This window comes from Neopsephotus bourkii, unplaced genomic scaffold, assembly GCF_033783945.1.
Source record: "Neopsephotus bourkii isolate Nb327-2 ecotype Australia unplaced genomic scaffold, CSIRO-AGI_Nbou_v1 NB_1728, whole genome shotgun sequence".
Classification (NCBI taxonomy): domain Eukaryota; kingdom Metazoa; phylum Chordata; class Aves; order Psittaciformes; family Psittacidae; genus Neopsephotus; species Neopsephotus bourkii.
The window spans coordinates 190,415-214,396 of NW_026902202.1; the positions used below are offsets into that span (position 1 = coordinate 190,415).

Genomic DNA, 23,982 nt, shown 5'->3' on the forward strand with positions numbered 1-23,982 from the left:
TGTTCTCTTATATCTAGAGCTAAGATTCTGTGAAAAGAATTCTAGGAGTTAAAATGGATCTTAATTTTCTGCAGACAGTTGTTTTCTCTAAACTCTTACATTTCCTTGAAGTGACCAATGTGTGAATTACCAAAATATCATCAGAAAATCCTTTGGTAGGAAGGCAGGAGAAGGAAGCACAGAAGCAGAAGCCTAGGAGATCTCTGTTAATATTTAACTCACATACAGATTTCTTGTGATGCAAACACAATTTTCAAAGACTTCATATGGGTTGTAGGCAATATCTTATGAAGCACATGAAAGCCTTCTGAACTGAAAATGCATCTTCTGCAAACATTTCCTGCTAGCAGAGCATCTAAAGCTCCTGAGAACACTGTCATGAAACAGGAAGTTTTAAATAGCTGTAATATCTGGCTTGCAGCTAGTCAATATTGGCCAGTTGCACCATGAGTTAGTAGTTTAGACTGAAAGTACACCTAATCAATCAGCTTGGGTGAGGTGAGGGCAGGCAATGCTGACTGATTGGCAGCGGTTTGTGGGCTGCCACAACATGCAGCTTGCAATTCCTTTCCCTCCATCTGACCAACTGCCTGGGTTCCATGCTGGTTGGTGGGGGGTGAAAAAGGCCATGGGCTAGAATAAGAGAGGAAAATGAGAGAAAAATTAACACACAAAGACCAGCAGGAAAAAGTAAGGGCAGAGAAGAAACAGTCAAGAGCTAAAAGAGGAAGGAGGACATAGTTGGAAGCATCAGACCAGCAAAAAGGGAAAGTTCAAATCTGAGTTATGAGAAAACTTTTGTAATACTAAATATAAAAGAATAACACAGAATATAAGTCTGATTCTTCTGCTGAAACTACCTTACAATATTAGAGCAGTTTCATGCAATTTAAACCTATGCTGTTGAGATATATTTTCCAATGGCTACTTCATCCATTAGGAAACCAAACAAACCTTTTCATACAATGAATTAACTTATACAGCATTGCAAACCTGCAGTAACTACTACAAAAAACCTACAAAAAAACCCATCAAACATTTCAAAATTATTATGGCTCTTTGACAGTGCATCATATATTGATGGTTTTCAGATACAATTACTGACCACCTTGGTTAATGCTGTTATATTACCACCCACATACCTTTTCTCTCACTCCCACTTCAGCATACAAAAGGGAGAGGGGGCATGAAAATTTAAACATTACAACATCTCGTATAAATTCATGGAGAATTATGTAAGAGAAAATGAAATCACATGGTATGCTGAGGTCAAGCAGGTATACAGAAAAGGGTAATTTTATACCTCAACATAAGTGGGCTGCTTTAAAATGTTACAAGTTCCCTTTAAAATGCAGATGATTCATGTTGAATGGACTACGCATTCATATCTACTTAAAGGATGTAACACCTGATTAGTTCACTGGATAGCAAGCATCTCAAAGAGGATCTGATCCATCACATTTTCAATATATATTAGAAATATAGTAAAAGAGATTACAGATTTACTGCTTACATGAAATATCTGTCTAGATAAATGATAAAGGAAAAGATAAAACATGGCACTCAGAAGCAAGTTAAAGAAGTATATAGGAAAAGACAAAATCGATACTAAATTAATTTGAAAAATTGTATTATACAGTCAGGTCATTATTATTTCTGTCATTGTGATTTCATTAATAATTTCATAAAACTTCATTAAAATTTGGTGCACACTGAAAGTTTGAAGATTTTCTGTAGGAGCCTAAATGGGTGAAGTACTCATGACTTTCAGTCTGGATAAGTACTTTCTGCTTGGGAAGTGCAAAACACAGTGTATGTTTACATGCTCAGTGGGATTAGAGTAATCTGTTTTGTGGTCAAGTACTGTTTTAAAACAGAAGCAGCAGTCAGTTCAGTGCTTGCATCATTATCTTTCTGAAAATGAACTTGATTCAAAATTTCATTCATTTTTTACCAAGAAACCCAGATAACAGGGAACCAATACCTTAAACATTAAGAACCATGAAAAGTGCTAATAACATAATCAAGGAATAAAGTGTAAGAAATGCAACTATCATGAATGCAGAGCAACTGGGGTGGTACACAATTTAATCTGACAAGAAACATCATCCGACAGTGAAGGTATTTGTGTTCATTTACTAATTTGTAATGCACATTTCAAGTTGATTGACATTAACTCCTAGCCAGGAAACTCAATTACTTGCTGAAAGTAGTAGTACTTAAAAATAAATAACTAAAATGGTTTAACACCTTGGGAATGCATAGGTGGATCCAGACTTCCCTTGAAAGAATAAAAATTTTGTGAGAGATGTAAACAAGTATTAGAAATAAATAGAAAATAAAAATCTAGGGTTTACCTATATAACAGATTAAAGATTTTCAGATTTTGAGAGCATGCTCTGGGAAAAATAAAGCCTCTAGATATTGTGAATTATACCATTTTAATTCTAAAGAGATAGAAAAAATTTACTTTTACACACATACTGCAAAACAGTCTGGCTAAAAGTAGGATATGTGCTTTTCTGATATCATTATTTTTGTTTCATTCTTATTTAGAAAAGCTTTTCTACTGGGGATAAAATTCTTAATTTTGCAAAAACTAGTATGGAAACCTTATGGGGTCATGATTAGTATTTTCTCTCTTCAAAATGTTAACACCAATATTCAGCACAACAAATTCAGAACTGATTGAGAAAGGCATTAGCAATGTGTTCTATCACAAAAATTAATTCTGGTTTTGGTACACATCTACCACCTACTTTCAACTATGCCTAACACAGCAGAGCTTTAAGATCTACACACATGGGATGTATGTGAAGGCTGAGTTCACTGAGAGCTCAGTATCACAGTATCACAGTATCACAGTAGGTTAGAGATTGGAAGGGACCTCAAAAGATCATCTAGTCCAATCCCCCTGCCGGAGCAGGAACACCTAGAAAAGGTTACACAGGAACGTGTCCAGGCGGGTTTTGAATGTCTCCAAAGAAGGAGATTCCACAACCTCCCTGGGCAGCCTGTTCCAGTGTTCCGTCACCCTCATCGAGAAGAAGTTTCTTCTCAGGTTTAAGTGGAACCTCTTGTGTTCCAATTTGTACCCATTTCCCCTTGTCCTTTCATTGTTTGCCACTGAGAAGAGCCTGGCTCCATCCTCGTGACACTCCCCCTTTATATATTTATATACACTAATAAGGTCACCCCTCAATCTCCTCTTCTCCAAACTATAGAGACCCAGCTCCCTCAGTCTTTCCTCATAAGGGAGATGCTCCACTCCCTTAATCATCTTAGTTGCCCTGCGCTGGACTCTCTCCAGCAGGTCCCTGTCCTTTTTAAACTGAGGGGCCCAGAACTGGACACAATATTCCAGATGAGGTCTCACCAGGGCAGAGTAGAGGGGAAGGAGGACCTCTCTCGACCTACTAACCACCCCCCTTCTAATACAACCCAGGATGCCATTGGCCTTCTTGGCCACAAGGGCACAGTGTCGGCTCATGGTCACCCTGTCGTCCACCAGGACCCCCAGGTCCCTCTCCCCTACACTGCTCTCTAACAGGTCGTTCCCCAGCCTATACTGGAACCTGGGGTTGTTCCTGCCCAGATGCAGGACTCTACACTTTCCCTTGTTATATTTCATCAAGTTATTCCCCGCCCAGCTCTCCAGCCTGTCCAGATCCCTCTGGATGGCAGCACAGCCTTCTGGCGTGTCGGCCACTCCTCCCAGCTTAGTGTCATCAGCAAACTTGCTGATAGTACACTCAATTCCCTCATCTAAATCGTTGATGAATATATTAAATAATACTGGTCCCAGTACCGACCCTTGAGGCACTCCACTAGATACAGGCCTCCAACTAGACTCCGCCCCATAGACTACAACTCTCTGGCTTCTCTCCTTCAGCCAGTTCACAGTCCACCTCACTACCCGATCATCCAGACCACACTTCCTCAATTTAGCCGCAAGGATGCTGTGGGAGACCGTGTCAAACGTTTTGCTGAAGTCAAGGTAGACCACATCCACCGCTCTACCATCATCCATCCACCGTGTTATTTCCTCATAAAAGGCTACAAGATTGGTCAAGCACGACTTCCCCTTGGTGAAGCCATGTTGACTGCCCCTCATAACCCTCTTATCCTTGATATGCCTTAAGATGGCACCAAGGATAAGGTGTTCCATCACTTTCCCAGGAACGGAGGTGAGGCTAACCGGTCTATAGTTACCCGGGTCCTCCTTCTTGCCCTTTTTGAAGACAGGAGTGACATTTGCTTTCCTCCAGTCCTCAGGCACCTCTCCCGTTTCCCAAGACTTGGTAAAGATGATGGAGAGCGGTCTAGCAATGACCTCAGCCAGTTCCCTCAGCACCCGCGGGTGCATCCCATCTGGACCCATGGATTTATGGATATCCAGATTGCTCAACTGGTCTTTAACCCATTCCTCATCGACTAAGGCAGACCGCTCCGTTGACCTATCTTCATCCGGGGTCTCAGCGGTACAGGGCTCTTCAGGACTGCCTCCAGCAGAGTAGACAGAGACAAAGAAGTCATTCAGTAACTCTGCCATCTCTGTATCTTCTGTCACCAGGGCACCCGTCCCGTTCATCAGCGGGCCTACATTGCCTCTGGTGTTAGTTTTACCTGCCATGTATTTGAAAAAGCTCTTTCTGCTGTCATTGACCCCTCTCGCCAGCTTTAATTCCAAGGAGGCCTTAGCCATCCTAGCAGCTTTCCTACATCCTCTAGCAGCAGCCTTATATTCTTCCCAAGTGGCCAGCCCTTCCTTCCATGACCTGTAAACTCTCCTCTTCCACTTGAGCATACCGAGCAATTCCCTATTTAACCACGCAGGTCTCCTGACCCTCTTCCTCGACTTCCTACGTGTCGGGATGCTCCGATCTTGAGCTCGGAAAAAGCAGTCCTTGAACGTCAACCAACTATCTTGGGCCCCTTTCCCTTCAAGCAGCCTAGCCCACTGGATTTCCCCTAGCAATCGCTTGAAGAGGCCAAAGTTTGCCCTGCTAAAGTCCAGGGTTGCGATTCTACTTGCTAGTAGCTGCAGTGAATCTTGCATCTCCCTATCCCCCACTTCCCTCCCACTGCTTCATGCTCTGCACTCCTCTGTATTCCCACACAGACTTTGGCAACCCATCATGAGCTCATTTCTTGGTTTTCTACAGAGGATAGAAATCATTATTTTGTCAATACTTAAAGTTGTCTTAGACAAATGTGGATAGTGCTAGTTGCAGACAAGTATTACGCTAGAAGTTGTTAAGTGAGTGCCATCAGTTATGTCCTTATATCTATAGCATCACCCAGGCTGGGAATGACTAGAGTCTGCTGAACAAATTATAAAAAAATTATCTGTGCCTCACATTTTCCACCCTTTCTTAAATTTTCACTAAAACCAAATAAGAAATCAACAAGGCATTTACTAATTGGCTAGATGCAACTTTCCAAGGGCCGAACTTACATCCAGTGCAAGCTCCTGCACTGTTCAGCCAACTGGAAAACATGTAAAGCACACACCTAAGAGGTGAATTAGTCTTTTGAAGGAGCCTTACCATATTGCAGAGGGTGACATTTAACCATTCTCTGGACATGAGAGAACATGATCTGGAGACTTCTAATTTGGTGATGTTACATTGCAATTACTGCACTGCTAGTAGGTAGTCAGAGCAACTATGAGGACAGCCAAGTACCACAAACACCACAGAACAGTTCAAATTTTTACTCAAATAGCTTACTAGAAAGCTAAGCAAGCCCACAGGTTTATTTTTCAGCTTAGTGGTGCTGACTGTGACCTAACCATGCCTAAAACATCAATATCTCTCACACTCTGAAGTGACTAGCACATATTAACCTCAACAGGGGCATCAAAATTCCAGAATTCGAACTGAGTAATACAAAATATTTTGGCAGACGATATCCACAAACACCATCCTGCTAGTGCTGCCCCTGATTTCTGTGATGCAAAATCAGGAATTTTCTAAAATTGCTGTTTAGAGGCACTGAAATTCAGTCTCGATTTGTTTTCAGGTTTTGCTGTTCTACAAGTTAAAGAATTCACTCTGCTAAGGAAGTGAATCCATGCAGATATAGTTATAATAAAAAATGTATTGAATAAGAAAGCAGTATTAACTGACAACGTGTTCTCTAAGTTACACTGTTCAGAAGGCATGAGTTAGTACCTGGGCTCAGATCCAAGACAAAAAACGAAACAGACTCCAGAAATTATACGATTACACCATCAAGCAAATTTAAACAACATGCTTAGTTCTGATATTTTTTATTTCAGTGCTTTGGATGGGAAGTGATACTGCAGTTTTCAAGACCAAGAGGTTGAAGGAATTTTCTCATTCCAAATGAATTAATTTAGCTGTATGTGTGAGGAATGGTTTTGCAGCCCATAAATCTAAGTGCACAAACCACACTGAGAATACCAACATTAATAAAGATTCAAACATTAATAAAGGTAATTGACTGAAAGAAATTTGCTTGGTGCTCAACTTTGTAGCCTATTGTGAATCTACAGTGAAACAAAATATTTTTGTGTTTGTTTATGACTTAGAACAATTATTTAATTTAAACATGTAGCACAATATTGCTGTCATTTTCATCTCTCTGACAGCAAAATCTAAATTCAATTAAACAAAAATGTAAAATGATAAAATCAGAGATGTCTCTTACAAGGATTAAACAGAGTTCTGTGAGGCAACAGATTTAACAAGAATCTAAATAGATAAAACACATAAAAACATAACATCATTTGCTGGTTTTAAATGTTACTTATGTTTACCATATCCCTGCCATGTAAATCACTCATTGAATATTATAAATATTATACATACAATGAGTATTATAAATATTATAAACAATGTATTCTTGGTAGAAAATATAATTGTGAATCAAGGTTTTATACCAATATTTGGCTCTTAAAAGGCATTTGTTCGGAGAAAGCCACGTTTTAGTGTAAGATCAGCCTTAGCAAAACCTTTTCAGCCACTGATATTTTCATATTTCTGTTTCAAGAGCTCCTGAATGTTTTCTGCATATGTATGGAAATAAGGAGCCACATTAGCAGCACTTTAGATTTTCCAGTCTTGGACAAGGTTCTGAAAATGAAGTTATTATCTTCTTATATATTTAAACATTTTTTTTTTAATTGTGTATCTGTGTGATTATCCTAAGCAGCTAACAGTGAATATAGTATTTACTGTTACAGAAACAGGGTTCACACTGATTAGAAAGATGTTTCATGATATGGTGGAAGTGTTTTCATACATGTTCATTTGTAACTACTCCAGACATCATTTAACATACCAAGTAGAACAGGATAAGGAATATTCATGCAGAATAGAACCTAGACTATTAGATAATGGAAGAAAGTATGAAATAATGTAGGGTATTCAACACAAGAACACATTTAAACTTTCACAATGGGAAAGCTGGTGTATTTTTGGTGCCCTAGTATCAAGAAAAAAATGCAAATTCTCCCTGTATAAAATTCATCTTTTGAAAGTTCCCTGCTTAGTCTCACATCAAATGAAGTGTACTAAATTTACTGACATTTTTATTTTTTCTTTTCTTATATTTTCTTTTTCTTTCTTTTTTTTTTCTTTTCTCTTATATTTTCTTTTTCTTTCTTTTCTTTCTTCTTTTCTTTTCTTTTTTCTTTTATTTTCTTTACTTTCTTTTGGTTTTTTCCTTCCTTTCTTTTTCTCTTCTTCTCTTCTTATTTTTTCTTTTCCTTTTATTTTTTTTTTTCCTTTTCCTTTCTTTTTTTTTTCTTTTTTTTAATTACAGACATTTTCAAATGAAATTATCTTCACTTTGAGTTTCCAGGTGATGTTATACTGAGGTGTTTTGTTTTGGTTTAATTCCTGTTATTTTTTAGTTATAAGTTTCACAGACCCAAAATGCTAAGTTAGTAGGCAATCTATAACAGCAGAAAATCTGTCTCAGTTTAATTTTTTCATAACTGTGAAGATTTACTCCAATGCTGAATACAGCAAAGAACACTACAAGGCTCAGAAACCTTTTATTTTCTAGAACTAAATTAATAACACAGGAATTCAGTGCTGTTTCTTCTTAAATTGACTGCATCTATAGAATATGATTTTTACATATTTCTGAAAATATCCCTAGAAGGCTGGCACTTGAAGCTTATGGCTAAAGACTGAACAATGAAACAGGTCAGCTTGTCCTAAGAAATCAGGTCAGTCAGCTGTATTTCATGTTATCATTTTGACAACAGCGGATGGGGGAACAGGCACAGTTGTAAGCCAGCTCTTTGGAAGAGCCACATACAGAACACATAGAAATCGAAACATTTCTATTGCAAAACCAAAGTTCAGCTTTAATACATAGTCCAATTATTATGAGTGTCAGTGGCCTTGTTTTTACCTTCAGTTTTTCTCTATTTATGAAAAAAATCAACATTTTAAAGTAATTTCATATTTAGTTTCTTTTCCTTTTCTTCTCTCTTTTTTTTTTTTTTCTCCCTGGAGAAAAAACACCACTATTCAAATACTCACTATGAAGGATGTTTTATTGCTGTGGATGTTTGCAGGAACTAATTGAACAATCACACATTGAACAGTCACACATTTCATCAGAGAATTTCAGCCTGTGGTAAGATGCCCAAAGCTTGAAATAAAAATTTGTTCAATGTCTATACACTGAAAAAGATATACATATGGTGACAAAATTCTCTTCACTTAATTGTAAACTACAGAGGACTTACAAGATTTTTCTCTGCATACACCCATTAATAACTTTGACTTTCTCCGTAAAATTACTGAACCTATCCTGGGGTGGCCAAATGCATAGTTCTGATCTATTTCATAAGTCTCCATTCACAGGTCACATAAAGTGATGCCAATGGAGCTGTTATATAGCCTCTCACTACACCACTGCATAGATGGTAGCATCCAATGTAGAGAATTAACTGGAAGGGCACTGAACAGGATTGTTGGAATAGCTGACTGCTGCCATGTCCTCTGCAGATGCTGAGGGAACAAGCAGCTCAGAAATGAACTTATAATCTGCTGACAACTCGAACCAGAAATTACAGAGCTCTTCAAAACTTCTAAAACTTTAATTAAAGCCAGGCATTTCCAAGCTTTCCCAGATCTGTAACCAAAGGCTGTATACCTGGGTTTAGGTCTAGTGTCAAAAATCTTTCTAGTCCTTTTGCAAGAACTGCCAACTGCATCAAGGCCTTACCTACATTTCTGAATCCTGTCTCTAAAGCTGTGGCAAACACATAAAACAAATCACTGCAGTAAATAAATAAGAATTTTTACTTAGTAGGTATTGTTAGTGAGTCCTACAGATGACCAGCCACAGAAGATATCGTCAGAAGTCAAACATAGGTAAGAAACCTTGGAAAAATAGCTTTAGATGAAACAGCATGACCTGTTGGAGCCTCTACTGTAACTGCTGTTGACAGGGAGCTTATGAACATACATACAAATATATATACACACATTACTTTTGCAATGCTTTTCTAGTATGTATCCTTTTTCTCTTGAAATAGTTGCTTAAGCTCATTTTGTACTCTAAAAATGAGAAGAGTAACAGCTCATGTAATTGCAAACGAGAGGAGGTATGTCTGTTCAATACACTATTTAGTGAAATGCAATCCATATTCTGAAATCGTTTTCAAACCCCTGACTGAGCCAGTACAGCAGAACTCTGTCATATAACACCAACACATCAACTGATTCTGATTCTTGGCTTCCATGCACTTGACTGTAAACAAGTAGAAGTGAGAATTGTGAAGTTACGAAAATGCTGTCAGGGCCCTATATTTGCCTAGAATTTTCAGAGGAACGAAAACAAGAACTATAAGCAAGCAGATCAAGGATGGTTTGAAGAACACCTTGTACCTGGTAGCCAGCTCAAAAATTTACTTGCAAATCAGAAAATTCTAGACAGGACAAGAGCAAAGAATATGTGCTTTGGATGCCAAGGACTGTATATTTGTATGTCAGACACATGAAACGGCTAGGTGGCCAACTAAACACAACCGTAGTGTGCTGGGCTGTGTATTGTATATTAAGACAGGAGTAGTTAAGGCTATTTGCTTTCTAGTCTCTGGACAGTCAGATCCTACTGTGACCAGCAATGTACAGTACTTAAGTGCAATTCTACTCACAAAGGTTCCTGAAGAAATGAAACCAAACTAATAATTTGTGTATTGAGTCAGGCATCCCCTTTAAGGATCACATTTTTCTGTCCACTGGCAAGCGGACACTTCTAAAAATTTAAAAAGTTCCTCCTGACTATTCCCAGATGAACTAGAAACTGGAAGCAACAAGACAAATTACAATTTGCAGCAAACACAAAGTAAATCTGTTTTAGTAGTTAGCTTCTGACTAGAAGGCCGGGCCCTAAGATGTCTGCAATCTTCAAACTGCCACCAGAAATCAATGGAGCTATGCTTAGTTACACCACCAGAAAATATTTTCTCTGTTTCCCAAAAATGCAAATCAATTGAAAATACACATTTCCTCTATATCTGAAGCACTCTGATGCACCATTTCCTCTGATGGTAACCTGTTCTCTATTGCATCACCCACCAGGCATTCAAAACCCATGCTGTTCATGAGACACCATATTAAAGAGGACTAGAAGCAGTTATACTGTGATAACTCAGATGGCATTTGGCAGTAACCACTGCATTCATTTCAACAAGCTTGTCTTTTAAGAGTCTCTTCTCCCCCCATTCCCCTGGGGAATTCAATATGACTATAGCTAAATGCATAGAGAATGCAAAGTACCCTTCAACAAAGCTGTGAAATTCTAACCCCAACTGATAATAAAAGAGGTGAAGAAAAAAACATCTGTGGATCTACATGACAAAGTCTTCTTAATAACACAAACACTCCAGTTAGAACATTTGGAAGATGCATTACCCAGATAAGCATTAACAGAAAGGCCTATCAGAGAAATTTCACCAAAACTACCACCTTTTATTAAACCCAGGGGAAATTTTAAAATCACCCCTGATGGCTTTAGAGAGCCTGTTTTCTCTGGCTAAAACACACTTGAATGTAACATGAAAGAGATCTTCCTTATCCCTAGCACTAAAATAAGTGGAAAACTATCTTAATGGCAGAGCCAGATTGAAAGAAATATTTTCATCTTGGCAGACATCACAAAATCAATGATCAAAATCTTTTGATCAATGTCAGCCTAAATGCCAGCTGTTTGCCTAGCATTTGAGCATTGAGCTCCATATGAGACATACTGTACCCTCACCCACATTGGCACTTATTTAAAAGCCAGAATCCCTCATGGAATTTTTGAATTATGACGTCTGGAACATCTGGACTGTGCAAGATTAAAAAAATGGTCCTAGGCAAGCAAAATAGTTTACAAGAGGAGAGGAAGAAATAAAACTCTCCAGAAAGATCATTCTTTCAGTGCAAAACAGTAGTGTGAAAAATATCAGTGATAAAAGATTTTGAGATGACGCTTATATTTTTTAAAGTGAAGAAAACATGACGTTTACAAGCACACTTAGAAATCATTTTGGCCTAATTTTAAACCATATTTTCTAGTGAAATCACAAAAGCACATGTGGCATTTTCTCAGTGTGCTTGAACTTGGTAGAATTATTTACACCTTTACAATGAGTAAATGCTTTAACATTGAACTCGTTTTGCAATTTGGGTAGAAAAGTTACTTATATTTAAGTGACTGCATACACAGGAGAGAAAATTTGCAACTATATAAGGTTATATATATTAAAGTATAAACCCCAGACCTCTTGCATGGGAAAGGTTGGAAAGCAAAATATACAATCTGATTTGAAGAAAAAACACCCTCTCAATAAACAAACAAACAAACAAAAAATCTAAAGTGGACTGAAACTGTGTTAAAGAAAGTTTTGAAATAATGTTACATGTGATGCAAAAGTATTAAGACTATGATATGTTAAAGTTTTATTTATTGTCCACATTGCCCTAACAAAACCTCTTGTATGAAGGTTGACACCCAAGTCACTATCTGCTTAAGTAATTTTGCCTACTGAATTAAGTGAGACCAAGAGTCAAAGATGTGAAAATATCAAGAACCTATTTGGACATGTGCTTTACAGTTGAAGAGAGAAATTTCTTAAACATGAGGAATCCCCCAACAATCTAGAGACATGATTTCCAACAATGAGCTCCCTGAAGGAAAAGACGGGATATGGCAGGAAGGCTCTGGAAGAACAATCTGCACTTTGGCAACACCTACCCTAAATATCATTCTCAAGGGAGACATTTAACTGTTTTACTGCAGAACAGGCCTGGGATCCATCTAGCATACATTAAAGGTGTAAAAAATAGAATGGCAGGTCCAAAATTTATAGCATACCACCCATGCAGACACAGTCCACCTTGGACAAATACAATTCAGGAACAGCACAGAATCCAAGCCAATTTGTATTTTCAGAAAGGTAGCATAATAACAGCTTGACAGAAGAGGAAAAGGGCTTTTTATGACAAGGCTGAATAATGTTGGTTCCTGTCAAAGGGAATGAGAGCAGGTGTTGCTCAACAGTCCACCCATGATGCTTAAAATACATCATCTGAATTATGACAATATTTGGATGAATTGTTCTCAGTGAAAACCCCTAGAGCTTTCCAACCTTAGCCCATTACTATAAGCATAAAATAAAAGTAGATTCACTTTTCAAGTGGAACAGTTTTGGCATCACATTAAAACTGAGTCCACATACTAAATCAGCTTGAGACATAAATGCATTTTCCCCTTAAAATCATAGATAGGTTGCAGTTTCAAACAGAAGTTTTAAAAAGACAAAACACATTAATAACTCATCCTTCACTTTACTATTGAACATGATTTGGCCCAGAGTACAATGATTAGTATCAGGAACTTAAAATGCATCTTTGCCTGACATCCTATATGTTCCCTTTGAATGTGAAATTGCTTTAATCAGGGGAAAGCCAGTTTAGCATACACCAATTTCCTGATACTGGACTTAATAGCTGAGTATTTATTTATTCCTATTTCATGACTGTTTGCTGAAGAAAGAATAAAAAATAACACCTAGTCAAGTATAATACTGCATGTGAGCTTTAGTTCATTTTTTTCCTCAAAATTTCACCCAGCACAATTGAGGCTGGTTGCAGGACTATGTACCAGAGACAGAGGAGAACCATTCTTCCCAGACTTACTTCTTCTGCATCACCTGCTTAGATCTTGGATGTACAGGCCCGGGGATCAGAGGCAGTATTTACTCTCTTTCCTTCTCCATCAGGAGTGGTGAGAGGGCAGAAGGCTGAAAACTTGGCTTTGCAATAGAAACACTCTTGCTCTAGTTACATTTTTTATAGAAAAGATAAACTAGTTGTGCTGAAATTGTAGAGATTATAAACATTGTGTTCTATATTGTGCCATCAGCTTTTAAGCAGATGGCTCAGTTTATTCAGCAGATGTCCTGGTAGCATGATCTATTCCAGTGTTTGGCTACAAATAAATGGACTAGGTTGACCAACCGTTAAGGAATTCATGAAAACTTCTTATGTTCAGACTAGTTCTTAACAGGAATATTTATATATTACTAGTTTTCATGTGTATATATTACCGCTTCCATCCATGATCTCATAGCCTTTTAGACATATATTGGCTTTCCTCTCCCAGAATAAAGTGCCGTCATCTCTGTAAATCTCACTGTAAAATGTAGGAGTGAAAATTATGCTACGAATTTTTTATGTAGAGTGTAAAGTTCAAAGGTCTGAGATATGTAGGATTCAGTGGAATGTATTTGTTGGTTATACTTGAATCTGAGAAAAGAATGTTTATGACACAAGCTAGAAACAATTTCAATCACTTATAAAAGTGTTGTACTAATTTACTGCTCATAATGGCAGATAAGAATACGGGAAATTAACTTTTCAAGTCAGTATACTTACAATACTTTCACTTTGGGAGGAAACATGGTTTTCTGTAGGACAGCTAAAAGAAGAATATTTTCTTTTTATGACTGAACTAAGAGCTACAAAAAATAGACACTGCTAGCAACCGGGAGAAAAGTGTACAAAGAGAAGCAGAAACAGAACTTTGGAACCAAGTCAGTGGAGTTCTAATAAATAAAAATTTTCTACTAAAGATCTGGCCAGTCATGCCAACATTTCTCCCAGGGGCAGAAATAGCATCATAAGAAGAAACTATTTAGTTCAGCAAGGTTAGGGTAACTGATGCTTGTATTTACATCATCATAACAACAGTAGTTAAAAAAACTTTCTGCTTGACATTTTAGGAGGTTTTTTTAATTTACATAAAGTTAGGAAGCAAATTGTATCTTGAAAGTTTTGGGCACAGATTTGATTTTTACAACTCCCTTTCATTGTTATATTTCAGAGTGTGATACAGACATACAAATTTCCATTCAACCTCAATTTTAGCATTATGGCTTGTAAATGACTTAATTCCAGAGCATTTATAACTCATGGCATTGGATGCAGTTAGAGTATAAATGCAGATATTTTAGCGAATCTATATTTTGCTGACGCAACTATTTTGTCCATCATTAGCTGTTTTTACATATACCTGTGATAGTCAAATGATGAAATATAGTCATGTAGAATAGTGAAAGTCCTTTAAAACGCCCTTGTGACTCTTGCTTCCTCATAAATGCTATAAAATGTAAAGCTAATCCTGTTTCCATTGTGTACATGCTTTCATTCTTATACTGCTGCTTTTAATAACACCATGAACTAGAAATGACTCCCTGATAAAGAAAAAAAAAAAATCTCTTTAAATACACCTGTATCCTTTGCCTGTATTTGTTAAATACTGTATGAAATGTGAAATTCTATTATTGGTACCCTTTTTATCACATATCTGGGAAGCTAGTCACATGTTTAAAATTAAGCACATTCTTAAGTTTGTCAATGAACTGATGCTTATACCTGTGAAAGATCCTGCTTTCAGAGGAATCAGAGCTTGGGGACTAGGAAATGGGAATCACTACAATATAGAAACCATTACCTTTAATACAGCATTATAAATTATTGCAGTTTGTGGATCACTCATCCCCAGAGAAACTTGAAAACAGGAGTGAGCTAATAGATATAATGGCCACACCTGCAGATGTGGTACAGGTTTACAATCATCCCATACAAAGCCTATAAATTTCCCTTCTGAAAATTCCCTTCCCCCTCATGTGCACAAATCTGCAGGCTGAATAGCACTCAAAAGTCCAGGTGGTTTACTTCAATGAAATATTAAAAAAAAAACAATCTCTAAATGGGAAAAAAAGACCAGTGCACTCTTTGCACCCAGAGATTGTTGTAACTGCCAAAACCAGAATAAAACCATCTTTGTTATCACTTTATGCTCTCACCCTTTTTACTTTGCAGCAGAATCATCCATTTTTATTCTTGATAGACTAGACAAACTGCATGACATCTTTTAATATATCAAGCCTATTATTTTACGCAGTTGATCACAAGTCCAGTTATGCCTATCCAAAAGACACTGTTCACTCCTGTTCTCTTCCCCGTCTGTTTGGAACAGTAATTTTTAAACACACCTTCAGTTCACTATTGCTATTTTAATGTTTTCAGTGACTATTACAAAATACTTCAAGGAAATTAATTTCATGGAGTTGAAAATTTGTTTCTATCAGCTTTTGAAAGATGATGACTACAATGCAATCTGATGCAATGCCACAGAAAAGATTGACTCATATTCCTTTAAAAGACTTGTATCTAACTCATCTATAACATTGGTTAATAAAACTAGCCTAACTAAAAACTGCAAGGTTTCCTCTCAAGCTCAAGAAGAGCTTTTCTGCATTCTTTCCTGCTAATGTTCATAAACAGTTTAAGGTAACAAAAAAACAAATTTTTTTCTGCTGTTTCAATTAATTGCTCTGATTAACTATAACTCAATATTACTCTTTCAATCTCTGCTGTTAAATCACCTAGAAATCTATGTAGAATCTCTGCTGTTGAAGTCAAGTAATGGTTAGTATGCTATTAACTGTATCTAACTACAGTAGTAGGACAGATGCTTACTTCTGAGCATCTTTGTCCTCTGGTATTTCATTGTATCTTACAGAGGACACAACGTCTGTTCCTTCTTCATAACTACATCAGGAATCAGGAGAACTCCCTTGTTCACCCAGAGAGGGGGTGCTAGGCATTAGTGCCTGTCCAAGCATATGTAAAATGCTGTTAAGAGGTATTCTGCTGATGAACCCTCTGCAAAGCACAAGAAGCCCAGCCAGATATATGGGGGTATACTAATCTGGGCCACCAATTCACTTCAGTGAAAGTGAAGAAACAGGAGGCAGCATTAGGAAACAATTATTAGCTACCGGACTTCTTTCACTTACATACCAGCCCTTCCTCTCCACGCCTAATCTCATTCTACTCAATGAAGACATGACAGCTAAACTCACAGTTTTGAACAAATGACTGTTCATTAGCTCATTTCAGGAGCATGCTAATGCAGGCAAGATTGCTTCTGGACTTGTACATCTGCAGATTTTGTACTGTTACTTCATATGGACTTGGGGTTCTGCACAGCACTGCATTGCACCATGAACACATACTAAAGCAATTTTACAGGCAAGGAAACTAGGTGCCTATGGATTAATAGGCACTCAAGCAATGAGGCATAGTTTATATGCAAATTGCTCTTGATTCTAGACTCCTAAACTGCATCTCAGGAGAAACTAGGGTATGTGAATCCACTCTTGAATCTGAACCTCTATGCTTTTCAAATTTGCCCAAAGTGCCTAGCAAAAACATAAATTAGTGCCATAAAAAGGATAGGAGGAAAAATATTTTTCAGTAGTGAAATACAACACCAGGCTGAAAAGCAAAGCATGCGTCCAAAGGAAAAAAAAAAAAAGAGAAAAACCCCCAAAACCAAGAAGCATAGGTCTGGGAAAGGAATAACTTGCTGCATAAAGCTGAATCAAAGCGAAACATTAGTGAGCTAGTTTGCCAAGTGGCTTAAAACAGCTCCAAAGAAGCAAGTCTGTCAGCAAGAGAGTTTCCCCCTATAACTGATTTTCAAGTTTAGAGCTTTCAGGCTAACACCAAAAGGAACACAGGTTGTTACAACCTAAACAGAAATTTTTAACATAACATATTTGGGTTTTGGTTACAAGGTGTTTCATTCTGCTGCACAAGACCCACTTTTAACTGCCAGATAAGTACTCTTATAGAACTTACTAGTTTAACCTGGGACCAGCCTTTTAGCAAGGAGCTACAGCCTTCCTGCTCCATCCTTCCCTCCGTGTTTTAAATTAACCTCTTCATTGCCACTGCACTCAAAGCATCTTTGAGTGTACAAATTTTCTGTTCGAAACAGCCTCCAGTTTATCATTCCAAGAAGAGAAATATTACAGGCATGGGAAATATTCATTGTAAGTAACATTCCTGTGCAGATTTTAAGTTTTGGAGCAGGCTGTTGTGAGTCTGTGTTTGCCATGGCACTAACTATGCCAGGATACATCATATCTAGTCACCTGAGAACTACTCAGAGGATGCCACCATTATTAAGGCCTGAGCTGATGTAGATCTAGTAGGCAAGTAAAACAACAACAACAAACATAGCTAGCAACCTTCATGTCCTCATCCATTATTTTTCTGAGATTCAGTTGCTCTCTGAACCCTTTTCTGTTCCACCTGATCTCTCAATCAAGCTATGAAGTTCAGCATTCAAGACCTTCTCAATTCACCAGTATCATAACACAGGCAGCCCTCCGGGAGTTCTCACTTTCACTGGGGTAACATGAGGGCTTTGTGTGTTCTCCTCAAGGTCACTGAGGTTTCTAAAAGGATAGACAGGAATCCAGAGGGATTTAGCAGCAGCCTGATAGCCACTGACTTTGGTGCAAGCCACTGTTCTGAAAATCCCAGTTCGAGCCTGTTTCCAGCTGTAAGCACCTAAATCTGTTTAAAATAGGATTGCATAAGAGTACACAATAAGGTCATTTAAGGAGATTAAATAAGCTTTAAGCAGCATACAACTACAAAAACAACAAAAGCAGCTGTTAAATCATAGTAGATTTTGGACACAAACTACAATAGCTAGGACGCTTTTTAACTGGCCATTTAGGTAAGATAGAGATGAATAAAACAACAGTAACAAAAAAACTAAAACAGACTCAAAAAACAAACAAAAAAAATAAACAAATGTAAGAAAGTTCTCTTCTAAGAAGGAATCTGCAACCAGAATTTTAAAAGTCACAACAATGAACTTTTTCTGTTATCTTCAAGATAATAAATTGCACACTATTTTTCTGTAATTTTTCTCTTTATAAGTAAAAAAAAAAATAAATTGTTTGGGCAAAACTTTAAAGTAAGTATCAAATTACAAATGAAGTCAGACAAAGAAGTTCTCTGCTGATGAGGTTGCAATCTATGTTCAGGAAAAAACAATTCTGGTTATCCAATAGTTTTCCTAATTGGATAAGAGCCTTTAGATACTGCAAATAAGGTTCAGTGAGGTTTCGTCAAAACAGTGGGTGAGATTAAGCACACAAACATCAACAACGAATACTTGCATTCCAGTTTTCCTAACAATTGAGGAATGCTCCCTGGATTTTCTGCAATATCATCTATAAAATGCATTTAATAAAATATATAGCGATGTTTTAATTATTGCTTTATTAATATTTTTCCCATTTTTTTTTCTGAAGGGTTTTATCTAATTTCGCATTGCATTAGGCTCATGACTGACATAATTTTAGATGTTAAATTTTTTTTGTTGTAACAAACACTACAATTTTGCAGTTTTAAAAGTCTAGGATTTTTTCCTTACAAACATTAGAGTTTTGCAGTTTTAAACTTTCAAGTGAGTAAAGATCAGTCTTTGGAAAGACAGTGTAGAAAAATGTTTTTTGATGTCTAAGACTTATATAAGCACATTTAGTACAGGTTTCACTTAATCCAGGAGTACTTAGATTCCACCCATTTCATTCATTTCTGCACCAGGAGCTGCTTTCAGTGTCCTTTTTACTACATTTATGACACCTAATCTTTCATTGTGATTACATAAAATTGACAATTATATTGGCATGAAATTTAAATTCCCTTCCTAGTCAACACAGAAAGCCTCAGATTTTGATAATGCACAAAACTTGGAGGATAACCCCCTCAGAAAGTTCAGAAAAATGCCTTTTGTGATTTTACCAGCTGCAGCTAATGAACCCTGCATCACTGGTCACTGCCTCCTCTGTTCTACCAACACTGCTGTTTGTGCAGATGCATTGCAGGGTTGAAATGATCTTTATTTAAGGTCAGACTGTCTTTATTTTTGTAGAGGGTTGGGGCTTTTTGCTTAGTTGTTTTTCTAAAACCAGGAGCCTTGTAGCTGACTGGTTTGCAGTTTATTCTCAAATCCTGTTGTACCAGTGTGATTGAAAAGGCAATGAACTGTGGCACTGAAATGAATGTCTAGGGGCAGAGAGAGGTGGGAATGTCTAATGTGGCTTCCTTGTCAGAACTGACACAAATGTGTTGTTATCAGTCAAGCAAAATTCTGAACCTCTAGGTAAAATATATTTATTTGGGGTAAAAGGGACATTTCTAGTCAGGCTAAGCATCTACTGAAATATGTAATAATTAGGAGACTACTTAAAGAGAATGAAAAACAGAACTCTTTCTGGTCATAAAATTTTCACCAGTCATAGGCTTGATTTGAAACAATAAGATTCAAGGATCTCAACAATAAAAAGTGTATCAGAGAAGTTACAAATTCCAGCTCTTCATGGGACTTGGAAAACTGGAGTGTGTTTCAGAAATCTAGATCTACAGCAGTTCTAATTTTCAGATAAGTATTTAAGAGTTAATTTTCACATATTTCAACAATGAAAAAGTGACTTAGCAAGAGTTTTGTAACAAACCTCAATTCTGGTTTGAGCCTTTTTTAGCTATTCCATGTGCATGATATACATAACACAAAAATACAGTCACAGATGAATAGTAAGCACTACTATTATTAAAAAGTATACACAATGTAGACCCTGATATGCAGACAGATTTGGATAACCTTATTTATAAAAGTTTAAATCTACTTTTCTACTAAAACACCCTGAAACCAAGAACATGGCAAATAAACACTGAAAGATGCATTTAGCATTTCTTATGAAGCCACTGAAAACAGATGCACCAACTACAGAAATTTGAAAAAAAGGCTACTGTTTTGTTCAGACTAATTTGTAGTTTTGATATTACAAACATAAACACAATTATATTTTTACTTTAATTCACTATTTCTAGTACAAGCATAAAAAAACCCCTTCAAATAGCTCAATTACCACAGCTCCAGATGGAGTTTTTAGTGTTTCAGTCACATCTTGACACAACTACCCAAAGCCCGATCTTGTCAAAATGCATAAATCCAGGCTTTCCCCTGTGTTTCTCAACAGCCTATAGGTATCTTTTAACCACGTAATTTGGATGAAGCTTCAAATTTATGCCACACCCACCTCACTGAAGTTAAAGTGCTAGAACCCATTCGGCCTGCTCTAAAATGCAATTATTAGTCATTGTTGTTGTTGGTTTTGCTGTGTCAATATTCCCTTCATTCGGCTGTTTATCTAACAATAGCATGTACTGCGCCACTACCTTCTATTATACTTCACTGATTTTAATCTGTAAGGATCCATATTTTTCAAAATATATTTTCTTTCTAAATGGGCCTACTTCTCCCTTACTTATGCCTGCTATCAACTTCTAACAAAAACAATATTTGAATTAAAAATTAAGAAACTAAAGAGCAATTTTAACTTCCTTAAATGATACTTTTGTAAATTTTGCTTACCAAAATTATGAGAGGGTATCTTTATACTGAAATATTTAAACAACAATGAATTTTGTCAAAAAAATCTCCATGAAGCTTGTATGAAACCCACCTCCATTGATAACAGGGCACCATTTACTTCTAATGGCCATTTTCATACCAGCCTCACCCAGTTACATTTTTCAGTTCAGTCCCCTTGTTTTCATGATGAAGTATTTCCATCTTATGCATAACCACAAATGATTTACAAATATTTATTTTCAAAAAGCTGATTTATTTAATTTTACCTCTAGGGAGGTTTTCTTTATCTAGCTAGTAACATTTCCAACATTAGATTAGACATTTCCTCACACAGGTTCCCCTGGAACCTGACAGTAGCAGTTTTGCTCTATATTTCTTGCTTGCAATGGGAATCAGAACGGTATTGTTGCCTCAGCAGTAATTATACAATCAAATATATTAGCCAGAAAAATATGTTGTCCCTTCATCCAACATCATATCAAACATTAAAATTACAGATCAAGTTCCAGAAATGTGCAGCATTTTCCCAAAGTGAATTCTCTTCCTCCTGCTCACATTTTAAAACCAAATTTTGTGAAACCTTCAATGGCTGATGCATACAGAAAAGTAGTATCTTAGACAGGTGATGCAAGGATCCCTTCTGAGCAGGAATGTCCAAATTCTGCTCATGGAACCACATCACCTTCCTGAAAATTTATCTTAGTTGCCAGAGGAATGGTTGTTTGAACATTTAAGCTAATTCACGATAGCATTAACAGCAACATGATGATAGACTTTCACACTTGCAGAAGTATAAGCTTCAGCTTCCCCATGAATCTCTGGGCCATTTTACGAGATTACTCATCTTCATAGGTTTTCTGAGCCCACCCTGCAGCCTTTCATTTATTTGGAGTGATTTTAGGATCACTCTCCTTTCTCTGGCTCCCAAGTTTCAGGACTTCTAACACAGTACTTATTTTAGAGATCCTTACTCATCTTTCAGATAGGACTTGGAAGCAAACAAGCCAGTTAAAAATTAACTGGATCACAGGCAGCCAGACATAGGCAATATGGAAACATAAACCTTTCTATGGAATCCCAAACTAAAAATCTGTATAACACTGGTTTATTGATGGTTTAAGTCAGGATCTCTTACTGTACATCTGTTTCTGCATGTGATATTGCTGGTGAAAATTTGGGATCAGTTTCACAATGGTCTAACCCCATTACCTTCACTAAAAATAGCTGTGGATTATGTTGTGAGAAAAAGGTCTTACTGTATCAAAGAGAATTTGAATGGATCAGAAAAATTAAAGGTTTGATATTCTAATCTGGGTGCATTTTAATATACATCTAAACAACCAAGTTCATTCCTTACCTCTTTCCAGAAAAGACATAAAAGGAAAATAGAAAGGTGGAGATGCCATAATTAAGACTGCTCAGGCTCAGCCTTGAATGAGGAAATACAAAAATCATGGAAGCCAGATAAAGGGAGTCAAGCCAACATGTTCATATGCCTGACAGCCAAGTATTTATACATCTTCTGCCTAAGGTGATGAATCTATAACCTCGAAGTGTAACATAGTGTAAGCATAATGTATTTCCACACAACAAAATCTTTGAACTTAGGGTGAACCCTGTTCAGGAGTTTTGTACTGAAAAAAGAAACTACATTTGCATCGATTCTCCTAGCAGCTATTCTCTTCAGAGCAATAGATTGTGCACTCCTGACGGTAGCCTTAGAAAGCTGACTTTTTTCTTCTATGGTATTTACATAAACAGTGCAGGCTGTAAATTTCCAGGGCTGCTGATGATTTCTTAATGATCTTGCTTTCAAAATATAGTTTTTAAAGGTAGTAAATTTGTGTCAATAATTCCATATCTGCTATTCTATTTGAATATTTTTTATTGAAACATGAAAAATTTAAGTGATTTCCCCTACATATTTATTTGAGTATCAGATACACAATGTTGACGATTTTCCTATGTGAAATCAAACACAGCCTTGACATATTTACAGCAGTGACTGAAATCGAAGGAACATAAATCGCTGGGTTGTAACTGTAATTACACTAACAGCAAAACCTTTGGTCTAAGTAACCAATTTTATTTGACTTTTATTTGTACATTTTAGTCATTTCTCCAAAGGAAGGTTGACTCTTTCGAGGTGATAGAATTTGGTATTTCCTTCTCCTGAATTGAATATATATGTATGTATTTAACCTAGTGGTTATATATGACTACTTAATGTTTAGTTTTAGTATGTTAGAAAATACATAGGAAATTAACTTTTAAAATTTAAATAATGATTTTTTTAAAGTTGATATGTATCTATTATATTAGCATGGAAATTGAAATCTCAAGATAAAAAAAACAAGCACTTTGAAATTTTGTTAAACAAAGATGTCTTAAATATGTCTCATTAGAAACCTGAAATATCAATAAACTAATAAACTAATTTTCAAGTGCAAATGCAATTGTAAATGCAATGTAAGTGACATAAATATTTCTATGCACTTAGTGTTTTAAACATATTATTTTTATTCTTCCAGGAGTTTAGAACAGTACAATTCACCTTCTCACATCTAGGTCCTAAACACAGATTGAAAGGGGATGTGAGTGGGGTGAGGGAAGGTGGCAAGTTAATGTTTTTTTTGTTCTCCCAACTGGATTTTAAACTTTCAACGAACTGATTTTAAACTACTGGGGAAATTGGGAGGGGGAAAGGGGGAAGGGAGAGAGGAGAAGTGGAAGGAACAAAACAAAACAAAAAAAAAAAAAAACAAACAAAAAAAAACCCTAAACCAAACCAAAACCAATAACAACAACAAAACCAACTCGCAACAAAACCCCCCAGAAACCAGGGAAGCCAGTGTCTCTATCAAAATCTAGCAAAATTATTCCACGAAAACTGTGGCAGAATATCTATGCTGCTTTTGTTACCATTTTCAAAGGCAAATAGTTTTAATAGTTTATGGCAAGTATAGTCATTATACAGATTATGATAGCTTCAGGTTATTTCTATATTTATATCCACAACTTTTTTCACTTTTTTTAACTTTTTATGTTTAGAAAATCAATGAAGATGAAAACACTTTCTTTTTATCTAACCTTCAGAAAAAAAAAAAAAAAAAAAAAACGTGAAAATCTGAAAGAAATTATTATGTGATCTACAATGACAAACTCATCTCTCAGGGAATCATATATACAATC

The 23,982-nt window shown here is 36.6% G+C and overlaps 1 long non-coding RNA gene across 1 annotated transcript in view; it reads right to left on the reverse strand.

The window, feature by feature from the left end:
• Positions 1-220: 220 nt before the first annotated feature.
• Positions 221-23,982, reverse strand: part of LOC133224843 (uncharacterized) — a 287,272-nt gene continuing 263,510 nt past the window's right edge. Inside the window, exon 4 of the long non-coding RNA XR_009728959.1 lies at positions 221-633. This is a non-coding gene — a long non-coding RNA (uncharacterized LOC133224843). The remainder of the gene's footprint in view (positions 634-23,982) is intronic.